This window comes from Scyliorhinus torazame, chromosome 18, assembly GCF_047496885.1.
Source record: "Scyliorhinus torazame isolate Kashiwa2021f chromosome 18, sScyTor2.1, whole genome shotgun sequence".
Taxonomy (NCBI): Eukaryota; Metazoa; Chordata; class Chondrichthyes; order Carcharhiniformes; family Scyliorhinidae; genus Scyliorhinus; species Scyliorhinus torazame.
In genome coordinates, this window is record NC_092724.1 from 108,520,201 (window position 1) to 108,533,359 (window position 13,159).

Consider the following 13,159-nt stretch of genomic DNA (forward strand, 5'->3'; position numbering starts at 1 on the left):
TTGTGTCTACAAATCGATATGGGTAGATTAAATGAATGGGCAAAAGAAATGGCAGATGGAGTATAATGTGGTAAAATGCAAGATTGCCCACTTTGGCAGGAAGAATGAGGCAGAAGAATATTTTTTAAATGGAGAGACACTGCAGAATTCTGCAATACAGAGGGATCTGGGTGTCCTATTACATGAGTCACAAAAGGTTAGAATGCAGATACAGCGGGTAATATGGGGAGGCAGTAGTGTAATGGTATTGTCACTGGGCTCGTAATCCAGAGACCCAGGGTAATGCTGTGAAGAGTCATACGGACTCTGAAAGGTAACCTCTCTCTCAACAGATGCTGCCAGACCTGTTGAGTTTTCCCAGCATTTTCTTTTCTTCTAATGCTCTGGGGACCTGAGTTTGAATCCCACTATGGCAGATGGTGAAATATGATTTCTGGGGAAAAAAAGCTGGAATTAAAATTCTAATAATCACCTTGAAACCATTGTCGGTGTTTGTAAAAACTCATCTGGTTCACTAATGTCCTTTATGGATGGAAATCTGCCATCCTTACTTGATCTGGTCTACATTTGACTCCAGATCCACACCAATGTAGTTAACTCTTCAATACCCTCTGCAGTGGCTACCTCGCAAGCCATTCAATTCAAGGGCAATTAGGAATGAGCAATTAATGCTGGCCCGGCCAGCGACCCCCAACATCCCGTGATTGATTATTTTAAAAGATTAGGAAGACAAATGGAACTTTGGCCTTTATTGAAAGTGTGGGATCGAGCATAAAAGTAGAAAAGTATTGCTAAAACATACAGGGCATTGGTGAGATTGTACCTGGGGTGCGATGGACAATTTTGGTTTCTTAACTTCAGGAAGGATAAACATGCGTTGGATGTAATGCTGAGAAGGTTTGCTACGTTGATTCCTGGAATGAAGCAATTGTTTTACAAGGAAGGTTGAGCAGGTTGGGCCTGTACTCATTGGAGTTTTGAAGAATGAGAGGTGACCTGATTGAAACAGGGGACGGGATTCTATAATCCTGAGGCTAAGTGTTGACGCCTTCGGAAACGCCATCACGTTTCTCGACGGCGTCAACACGGCCTCAGCATCAGCAATTCTGGCCCCGACAGGGGACCAGCACAACGCTGGAGCGACCCACGCCACACCAGATGCTGATCCCGACGTCAAATGGGCGCTGCGGGGTCCACGCATGGGCAGTGGCACCAGCGCCAACGTGCGCATGTGCAGTGGCTCTCTTCTCCGTGCCGGCCCCGACGCAACATGGCGTAGGGCTACAGGGGCCGGTGCAAAAGAAAGGAGGCCCCCAGCCCGAGAGACCGGCCGGCCGATCGGTGAGTCACGATCGTGGCCCAGGCCACAACGGAGGCCCCCCCCCCCCCCCTGGGGTCGATCCCCCCCCCCCCCCCCCCCCTGGGGTCGATCCCCCCCCCCCCCCCCCCCCCTGGGGTCGATCCCCCCCCCCCACACAGGCCGCCCCCCGGATCCTTCCACGCCAAGTTCCCGCCGGCTGAGAGCAGATTGGAACGGCGTCGGCAGGACTCGGGTTTTTTGCTACGACCGCTCGGCTCATCCCGGGCTGAGAATCGGCAGGGGGGGGGGCACGTAGAGTGGCCCCCGACCAGCGGCGAGCTGACCACGCCGGTGCCAATGGCGCCGATTCGCCACTCTGCGGAGAATCGCGTCCCCAGGATTCTGAGGGGGCCTGTCAGGATAGATGCTGAGAAGCCATTTCCTTTCATGGGGGAATCTCGAACGAGGGAATACAGTTTAAAGATAAGAGGCCTCCCATTTAAGGTAGAGATGAGGAGAAATTAATTCCCTCAGAATTCTCTTCCACAGAGATGCGGTGGAGGCTGAATATATTTTGATTAAGAAGGGAGTCAAGAGTTAAGAGAAATTTGGACAGAATTTTGATTAAGAAGGGAGTCAAGGGTTAAGAGAAACAGGCATGATAGTGGAGTTAAGGTCACAATCAGATCAGCCATGATCTTATGGAATGGCAGAGCTGGCGCGAGGGGCTGAATGTCCTACCCCTGCTCCTAGTTCTTATGATCTGTTGATCTTATTGTCAGGGAGGTTCTTGATCCTCTCCCTGCATACAGAATGTAAATCCATTTCCCAACACTCCTTGCCTCACCTTGATGAGTACATATTGGAAAAAAAGATTTCTATCATTGTTTTGAATTTATAAATGGTTGCACATGGCTGCATTGCAATTTATTTCATCAATTCTTTGAAAATGACTTATAAAACTTTCAGAGGTGTAAGCCATTTCAGTACACTACTGCCACAGATTGCTGTATTTACATTCTATAATGGGCTTTCATTGAAGGCAGCAATTCTTGTGCGTGTAACATAAAACTACAGGTGCCCTTGGATGTGCAAGTAACTTTTTTTTGTGACTATTTCACAGGTGTGACTTCTAATATTAGAAAAGCAATCTGCAAAGGTGTTCCAGATGTGTTTTATCTGTACTATTATTCTCAGTTCATTTCCTTTCCGTTAACTGTTTTGGTGAGTTTTAAAACTTGGCTCAACTTTCCAACAAAGTAATTGAAAGAATTGCATTGTTATCTTTTTAGTTACAAAATAAAGGCTTTAATATCATCAGATTTCTCCAAAAGATCTGCAAAATTCAAACATTGGGCCCACATAAACAAAGGCAAATGTATCCAACATACTCACTCTCATTCTCTCTCTCTCTGGTAGCCTATCGGAACGAGGAGGGTGATTGTCAAGTACATCCAGTGGAAAGGACCTGTGCATGAAATCTTTTCATGTGGGGAGGCCTTAAACTACAATTCCTCAATTACGCCAAAATTGCACATTGCTCCAACGTCAAGCATCCAAGCATCCATTTATGTCACTTTTTCATCCATTTATGTCACTTTTTTACATTCATTTATGGGATGTGGGCATCGCAAGCTAGGCCAGCATTTATTGTCCATTGTTAGATGCCCTTGAGAAGGAACTGGTGAGGAGCCTTCTTGAACCACTGCAGTCCCTAAGGTGTATGTGCATCCGCAGTGTTGTTAGAGAGGGATTTCCAGGATCTTGACCGGTAACAGTGAAGGAATGGTGATATGCATCCAAGTCAGGATGGTGAATGACTTGGGGGGGAACCTCTAGCTGGTGGTGTTCCCATGTATATGTTGTCCTTGTCCTTCTAGATGGTACTGGTCGTCGGTTTGAAAGGTGCTGTCTAAGGAACCTTGGTGAGTTTGTACAGTGCATCCTGTAGATGGTACACACTGCTGCTACTGTCGCAATGTGAAGCCCGCCCATTGTGAGCAGGCACACTTTTTTGGCAAATCTGCATATTAGAATATGTTCACGAGGTGGCTAGGTAGAGCACTTGGGGTGAATGGGATCAAATGCTATGGAGAAAAAGCAGGATTAGGCTATTGAGTTGAATGACCAGCCATGATCATAATAAATGGTGGAGCAGGCTCGAAGGACCAAAAGGCCTCCTCCTATCTTCTATGTATCTATCTAGAGTGTGACAGCTAGTCTCACTTTAATATGCAGTTGCCTGAGATAACTAAGGTTTTGGGATCTCACCCCTTCACCTTGGTGACCTCGGGCAAGCACCGCTCAGGTTTGGTCTCCACAAATGGGGACTGGATGGAATTGCAAGGGGATTGGAGGCCTCCAGGCACTTGCCTTCTGGGCAGGATGGTATCCTGCCACTTCTGGTATTATCTGGGCACCCTGGCAGTGCAATCTTGGCACTGCCAAGATGCCAAGCTGCATTTTTTGCATGGTGTTGATCCAGCGGGGGTGTCCTGCATAGGTGTTGGGAGATGTGGGGGGCTCTGGACCCCCTTACAGTGAGGTGGGGCTTGGAGAGGGGGGGGGTGAGATGGTCGTGTCGGGGCTAGGAGATCGGGACGCCATTTACAAATGGTGTCCTGATCTGTCCCTGCACTGAGGACTTTTGACGACTGTAGTTCCTCAGTGCAGGAAACAGGAGTAAGTGCAGCCTCAGCTGTAAGTTCTCCGCTGAGGCTGCGTATCTAACCGGAGTCACGTTAGATAGTTGCGAGCGCCAGGAAACACGCAGCTAAACGCGCTCCCTATGGAACATAATTCCCATTTGGTTCAATCACACCCATTATTTTCATCACTGGGGAGCTGAACCTGCTGGCCAGACCAGTTCCTCAGAGATTGAGCCAGCATTTTGACAGGGTGCGCCATTCTCGAAGACGGTGTGTGGGACACTCCCACCCATGGGCAATGTCACCCCCCCACACGCATGGACATTACATCACACCCTCTCAGACCATCCCTTTCAGGCCTTCGCACGCCCCTTTTTGGCCCCCCCTTCCAGGATACCCACCCTTCACCCCCAAACCTTGTATAAGTCCCGTTCTCCCGCATCCCCCCCCACTGCATTTTTCGTACCACCCTCCATCCTCTTTTCATGGACTGGCTCTCCAGGCCCTTACTCTTTGCAGTGCCACCCTGGAACCCAGGCACCCTGGCACTGCCACCTGGCAGTTCTCCTTCCAGCTTTATAGTGTCACCTAGGCACATTGGCAGTGCCAAGATGCCAGCCTGGCAGTGCCAAGGTGCCCAAGTCCCAGGGGGAGGACTCGGGGCTTCCCTGTCCTGACCACCAAAGGCCTCCGATGGCCTGGGAGACACTCCCCGTGCCATTTCGCCTGGGCCACGTTTGTGTAGACCAGTACTGAATGGCGCCCAGCTGGGGACTCCCTGGGGAGGCCATTAGATTCTGGGAACCCTGTAGATTCCGGGTGAGCACGCCTAAGTTGGTTACTACTTAGGCACACAAATCTGGTCGCGCCTATTATGGATGGGATCCTGATCACGGCACATCACAAGATCTGGCTGCCGGGAAATCCGCAGGAGGTTTGTCATGTCATCTACCGGCCGCATCGCGTTCCCATTCGGCTGTGGCGCGGCCGGTAGATTGCGGACATTGCATTTATACAGCTCATCCAATTCAGTTTCTGGTCAATGATAGCCATCAGGATGTTAATAGTGAGGGTTCAGTAATGGTAATGTCACCGAATGTCATGGAGCAATGGTTGGTTCCTCTCTTGTAGAAGTTTGCATTGCCTGGCAGTTGTGTGGTATGAATGTTAATTGCTACTTGTCAGCCCCAGCCTGGACATTGTCCATGTCTTCTGCATTTGGACATGGAATGTTCTAACTTTCTGAAGAACGCAAGTACACTCCATCGACAACTTCATTTCAAAGGCCAGAAATATGAACAGTAATCAGAGTTTGATGAGCACTGTTTCCTGTGTGTTTTCAAGTACGTCTTCAGAACCTGGGCAGGATTTTTTGTCACCTCCTGCTGCGTGTTTTGAGGTGGCAGAGGCCGACGGAGGGAGTTGTCAATGGGATTTCCCATTCCATGCACCCCCCCAGCCACCGGGAAACACATTGCGGAAGGTTCATCGCCAGCAGAACTGGAAGATCCTACCAGTGAGAATGGCCGGAAAGTTCGAGCCTCTGTTTTCCCATTATGAGGTAGTCCCAAGTGTTAAGCGTAATGATGCCCTGGATACTTACAGCATACTCAAAAATGCCCTGATATTGAGCAGATTGGGTGAAAATGGCAAATCCTCTCTGCCTCTCAAATTTGTTCTTTAAATTGTGTCAGGGAATTGGGGCTTCACTTGGATAGGTAAAATTCAACAATTTAAAAATTTGCACTGCACTGTCAGTAGTACTGATAGATGTGCGGAATGGATAAACTATAGAATCTTAGAATTTACAGTGTAGAAGGAGGCCATTCGGCCCATCAAGTCTGCACCGGCCTTTACAAAGAGCACCCTACTAAAGTCCACGTATCTACCCTATCCCCGTAACCCAGTAACCCCCACTTAATATTTTGTTTGGACACTAAGGGCAATTTAGCATGGCCAATCCATCTAACCCGCACATCTCATCTTTGGACTGTGGGAGGAAACCGGAGCACCCGGAGGAAACCCACGCAGACACGGGGAGAACGTGCAGACTCCACACAGGCAGTGACCCAGCCGGGAATCGAACCTGGGACTCTGGAGCTGTGAAGCAACTGTGCTAACGACTATGCCACTGTGCTGCCCATTGAATGTCAGTGCTTTACATGAATGTCAGTGCTTTAAGCATGACCTACTGCTGGGAAAATATACTTATGACTTTGGCTTGCATTGTACAATAGCTTGCAATTGGAGCCAGAACATATTGCATCTCTAAAGCCTATTCGGTATTTGGCACAAGGGCTAGAATTACTGTTGTTCAATGTGACTTTGGCCAGTCACTAAAATGCTCTTTTGAATTTATTTGAAAAGGGAGGCTGGTGGTGTAGTGGTGTTGTCACTGGACTAGCAATCCAGAGAACCAGGATAATGCTCTGGAGTCCTGGGTTCAAATCCCACCATGGCAGGTGGTGAAATTTGAATTCAATAAAAAAAATCTGAAATTAAAAATCTAATGATTACCATGAAACCATTGCCAAATGCCATAAAAGCCCAGCTGGTTCACTAATGTCCTTCAGGGAAGGAAATTTACTGTCCTTACCCAGTCTGACCTACATATGACTCCACAACCAAAGCAATGTGGTGGACTCTTAACTTCCCCCTGTTAGACGTTTTAATTGCTGTGATATGAAGAGTCTAAAGTTCCGTTCCTTTTTCACAAACCCACATTTATTTCATTCCAACAGCCTTTGCACAAAACTCTAACTACATCACCTGACAGAGGCCACCTGAAGCCCCTTTACATTTCAGTGTCAATTAATGGATACTTAACATAAATGAGACAACTAATTGCAATGCCTCTTAACCCATTACTTAACACCCCTACTGAAATGGCCCAGCAGGCCACTCGTTTCAAGGGCAATTAGGGGTGGGCAACAAATGCTGGGCCCAGCCAGCAACGTCCACATCCCCAAAACAATTTTTTTTAAAAACTGTGTTCTCTGTTCAATTTGCTCAAACGTTTGCTTCATCTGAACAATTTTCTGCTTCATGCAATTTAGGACAGGTACGTTCCATTCCAGTACTATTACATTGATTGGAAAACAAAGCAGTGGTAACAGGAGAAAAAACGTTTTTACTCAGTGAGTGGTTACGATGCACTGCCTGAGTGTATGATGCAGGCAGATTCAATTACGGTTTTCAAAAGATCATTATCTGAAGAGAGAAAACGAATTGCAGGACTCAGGGATAAAAGGGTTGTACTCAACAAATCGCTCTTATCAAAGGCCAGTCCAGACACAGTGGGATGAATGGCCTCCTTCTGAGCTGTAACAATTCGATAAATCTACCATTCTAAGACTCATTGCTCGAGAACATAACAGTTTGTATCCATGTTTTGCAGACAATTTCCAAAACCTCAAATGTCGTTCCATGATCTTGGTGCTCCGACTCCTACAATAGATGGAAAACTAATTAGCAAGGTGGCAAATAATGCACTTATGAATGCTTGTTTTGATCTTAGGCAATTCAAAGTCATCAACAATATGGAAATAACAAATAAATTGAATTAAACGAATATCAGGTTTGTATTTTCTGAATGTGTTGCACCTTGTGGTTGGCGAGTGAGTTGGACATGAAGACCAGTCTAGCCTCAAATCAAAGAACAAAGAACAATACAGCACAGGAACAGATCCTTCGGCCCTCCAAGCCTGTACCGGTTATGGTAGAACCCTTGGCCAAAACCCTCAGAAAGAACAAAGAAAATTCCTCAGAAAGAACAAAGATCATGAAAAAAAATCTACATTTATTCACTCAAAACTTCAAATTGATTGATATATTATAAATTTGAAAAGGGAAATGTATTGACTCTGCATAAAAAAGACTTCTCTGTTAGTAAAGGGAACAAAAGACAATATGACAACCGGTATGGAGATTAGCTTCAAGGTAGAAGCTTATTTTAATGGGTGCTGCTGACTGTAATCTGAATTTAATTAGGTCAAATTCGCTTAATTTATCCCTTATCTTTTTGAAATGATGATGCTTGAAATCTTGCAATTGTGGAGAAGGATGAAATAAATTCCACTCGACTTTGTTTCAGGCAGTATGACTTGGCAGACTGCCAGCGGCTGTTGTTCAAACTTTACCTGCCTGATGTGTACAATTTCTTCACAGCATGTGGCATATCTAGGGGAAAAAGATTGCTTTGATCTGGAATGTTAATTAAAGAAGGCTGCCTCCACTTCAAATAAATCTTCACCTTTATATTTGGGTAGTTGTCCTTGGACGTTTATGCCTCTTTCATGATTCAACAATGGGAAAGGCTTTGCGTAAATTATGGGTCAGTTGGTAACACTCTTGCCTCTCTTGTGCGATTAAATTTGTACGCTAGAGGTTTTCTCCCAAAAATCCAGTCCAACTCGATTAATTTGTACCTCAGCTTAGCTGTAAGTACTGAGGGAGTGCTGCCCTGTCAGGGGTGCTGCCTTTTGGGGTGAAATGTTGAATTGAGGCCAAGCCTACCCTCTCAGGTGATGCAAAACATCCCTCGGTAGGGTGACTGGATTTACAAAACCAGGACGCTCTGAAAAGCCATAGGATGGCAGGCTCTGTGCTGACTAACATGTTGGACAATCAATGGTAGAGATTTGGGGGAGGGGCAGTTGAAGGAGGGAACGCATGTCATGACATTTCCCGCAAAATGTCCAGCCAGAGTTGGCAACCCTATTCCAACCAGCGTTTCGAAGGCATAATTGGCATTGGAGCCAAGAAGGTCTTGACAACTCAGTTGGAGACATCAAGGGCATGGTTGATGGTGATGAATGGTGGTCGCAAAGTGCTGTGTGTTTACGGGAAGGACAACATTTCATGCAGAATTTCTCCCTCCGAGCCCATGTTTATCTTTGACAAAAAGGGAAAAAGTGAACCAATGGGAGTTTGAACAATTTTTCGGAAATTGACGGGACATCGGACAATAAATGAAAAACTGGGAATGTTGTGGCAAAGCCATATGGGCGCCCTATCCCGGGGGGTTATTCTTCCTTAGTAGTCTACTATTTGACAGGATGACCATTTCTTTAAATTGGAAGTGTTTGATTGTTTCTGATTCTTTCATTAATCTGCTGAATTCTCCGTTTGGGACTGTTCCCGCTGGAACATTCTGTCGGGGACACATTTTGATCCGAAATTCAGAAGATGCAAGTGAGCCAGCACTCTGCCAATGGCAATTGGAAACAATTCCCATCCCTGCTGGCGGCGGATTCGCTGGGGCCAGCATTTGCGTTAAAGAGATTGACAAGCTAGAGCTGATTATAAACAATCCACTCACCACACACTCTCATACCAGCTAAAAAAAATTACTCGGTAAGACCTGCACCCCCCTGCATCCCCCCCAAAAAAAAACCACCACCACCACCATCACCCTAGATCTGGAGAGTCTTAAGTGGACCCACTGCACAATGTCATTGAGGAGAAGATGACCACCCCTTTCCCCAGGCTGGGCCGCAGACTAAAGCCTGCCCTCCTGAACAGTGCTGGGAGGAGGTGGCAGAAACAGTCAGTGCTGTCAGCATCACCAGGAGGAGACAGTTCGTGATCGTGAGGGGTGTATGTCACTGGTGAGGCCTCTACTCTGAGAGGGGCAGTGTGCTGGGGAGGGTTTCAAAGGCCATGCTGCAGGTGTCCTTTCATTGGAGTGAGCTCTGCTGATCCCCTACTTCCTCTGAAGTGGCTGCGCTTCTGAGGAGTGTCAACACCTAGTGGGCCAGTGACTGAGCACGGCCACACCCATCCCGTTGGTGATACTGCTTGGCTATGAGGGTTTCTGGCAGGGGTGGCGGAGGGGCTGGGTGGCTTCCTACATGACCAGAGGTTCTCTGTGGACACAGTGAGCAGTCAGGTCTGAACAGCCAGGAGCTGGTAAGTTGCACCAAAGGGGTGGGTTTCAGTAACGTACTGCAGCAATGGCGGTCGAAGCCAGGCCACCCCGATCCTGAGAGGGACACCCCGAGTGCATGGTACTGGCACCAAGTCATTCACTGCGACTCCCTGCAGCCCAGGCAGCCACCCCCAGCAAGCCAGACAAGTTAGAGAATTTTCTTATCTTCTCGCACCTTTTCACCAGCCATGGTGCCCAGGCCCTGCTTGAGAATACTTGCACCCATTCGCTCCTACATACATCCTGCCTGAGAAGGATGGAGCATCACAGAGGGATGGAGCATGCAGTGCCCAACCCGTTAATGACATTGAAATCCATGAATGTGACAGTTTTGCTTGGGTCCGTTGGCACAGAGTGAGAATGCCACTAATGCTGTCAGCGGGTGACTGGAGCATGGCGTTGGTATCAGGGCCAGGGGCGATTTCTGCATTACCCGGTATTCTCTGCTCCATCGCGATTCTGGTGGTGTGGGGTGGAGAATCCAGCCCAGTACCTTTAAAGCATCCCTCTCTGTGAACATGTGAAAAGAGATTGGTTAGTGTCAAGTGAACACCGGACCACAACACAAACTGACCCGAATTGGCATTCCAATGACAATTTGATGCAGAGAGACCGGTGGACAAATGGTGTGTGAAACATAGAACATTTCACAGTGGCAGAAGAGGTTTGCACTTCAACATTGGGACTAAGCCATGTTGTCAGAGCAAAGCTGAAGGAATTTCACACTAGCCATATTACAGCTCAGCTGGGATTACTTGCTCATAATCCCAATTGCTCAAACTATTCCAGCACCCCAGCACAAACATCCTTCATGGTAATGAGCGCAAAATTCACCAAAAGGAAGAGGGCAGAAAAAAAAATGTCGTAACCTCAACTTTGGAGACTCAGTTTCAACAGGAAAATAACTAATGCCTCACCCAAAATGCCCTCTCTCCTTTTAAGATTCAGCCCCAATGCTTCCAAACTCCTAAATATTTAATGTGCTCTCTTTTATATTCCAGAAGCTATTTCTGCTGTAACCTTTAATAAAGCCTTTGGCAGCTGGCAGGCTGTGATGTGAAAACTTATTATTTAGGGGGCATGGTTCTTGGTCTATATTGTTAGTGTACACTAATAGCAGTGAGAGGTACTGAGGACATTCACCAGAAAATGGGAAAGTCACTTTGATTTTTAAAAAAAGAGAGTTCTGGTTTCATTAAGGAAATGTAAGACGGCATTTTGATACATCAGCTACAGTATATAATTACTACATGTTAAACTATTATAGCAGTAAAACTGTCAGCCGTTTAATATCTAACCTAATTCAGCAGCACGAACATAAAACTGTAATTTATTGCTGAGATGCTACCATCTTATTAAACCAAACAGTCACACTGAGTTTCTTGTTGTCAGAAATGATTATTTCAAAGTTTTTTTTTGTGTAGCCTGGGCTGATAGGTATGAATTAAAGCTTCTCATTGCAAAACATCCACCTGTGAAAATTATCACCTTTCCATAATCCAGTGATTTAAAGTCAACAACCATAATTAGAAGCTTCATTGGACAGTTTTTAGTTGCCTTTGCAGAGGACAGTAAAATATCTGCTGGGTGAAATCTCTGTTGAGTGCATGGGACTCCAATGGGGGTGGGGTGGGTTGGCGTTTTCTGGGACTATCTATGTTGATTAATTTAAACCATCTACATTAGGATTATTTATCCCTGACAGCCAGGGGGAATCAAGGAATGAATGGGTATAGTGTATTTGAAACATAACTCCCCTGCTTGACTCTCCCATTTCCTCCTCCTCCTCTTCCCAAGGCATGATAGCACAGTGGTTAGCACCGATGCTTCACAACTCCAGGGTCCCAGGTTCGATTCCTGGCTCGGGCCACTGTCTGTGCGGAGTCTGCACGTTCTCCCCGTGTTTGCATGGGTTTCCTCCGGGTGCTCCGGATTCCTCCCACAGTCAAAAGATTGGCCATGTTAAATTGCCCTTTGTGTCCAAAAAGGATAGGTGGGGTTACGGGCATAGGGTGGAGGTGTGGACTTAAGTAGGGTGCACTTAAGGGCCGGTGCAGACTCGATGGGCTGAATGGCCTTCTTCTGCACTGTAAATTCTATGATTCTAACCTCCAGATTCCTGGTGACACCTCACCTGAAAGTTGGATGGCTGTTCCTTTAAGTACAACAAAGAATAAACAACAAAGAAAAGTACAGCACAGGAACAGGCCCTTCGGCCCACCAAGCCCATGCCGACCATGCTTCCCGTCTAAACTAAAATCTTCTACACTTCCTGGGTCCATATCCCTCTATTCCCATCCTATTCATGTGTTTGTCAAGATGCCCCTTAAATATCACTATCGTCCCTGCTTCCACCACCTTCTCCGGCAGAGAGTTCCAGGCATCCACTACGCTCTGTGTAAAAAACTTGCCTCGTACATCTACTCTAAACCTTGCCCTTCGCACCTTAAACTTATGTCCCCTAGTAATTGACCCCTCTACCCTGGGGAAAAGCCTCTGACTATCCATTCTGTCTATGCCCCTCATACTTTTGTAGACCTCTATCAGGTCGCCCCTCAAACTCTGTTGTTCCAGTGAGAACAAACCAAGTTTATTCAACCGCTCATATAGAGTAGCTCACATCGAGGGAGGGTGGGGAGGCTCGTTCAGCTGATCGTGATGACATTCACTGGACAGGCCCTGTCCATGTTTCAAAACCATGTGTTAAATGGGTCGGCTGGATCTCAGCACTCCTATTAATTCCTCATGGTCCCCCCGCTAAACATCCTTCCCAGTTTGAGGTGCCATGCAGACTGACGTGTTCAATTGTTATGTTTGATTATGTGAGCCTGTTTACAATCGATGCTCACTTGGCTTGATTAGTTAAGCCTGTGTGTGGGCTCAGAGAGAGGTGAAAGAAGCTGTAGAAAGATCTGGAAGCCTGAGTTGTAAGCAGGTGTACAGACATTTTTGACTGCGCTGAGATATTTGAAAGCAGTGAGTATAAAAACAGAGAAACTAGCGGCATCTCTGCATAGGTCTGAGAGGTAAAATGTGCAGCAAGGGCCAGACTGGAAGCGCTGTGTGCTAATTGCTGAAATCGGGTCTCCCAATACAAATGCTCAGGAGCCTAATTCCATGGCCCTTGCGTCAGTATTGATGGCAGAAAGTAGTCTGCCAATATCTGCTTCATCTGCAGCCGCTTGTGCGTATGTACCAGCGAGTAAAATCAAGCCACAATTTTGGTCTTACCTTTGGGTCAGCTTTTTATTTGACAGGGGCTTTAGCAAGTGCAACTTTACG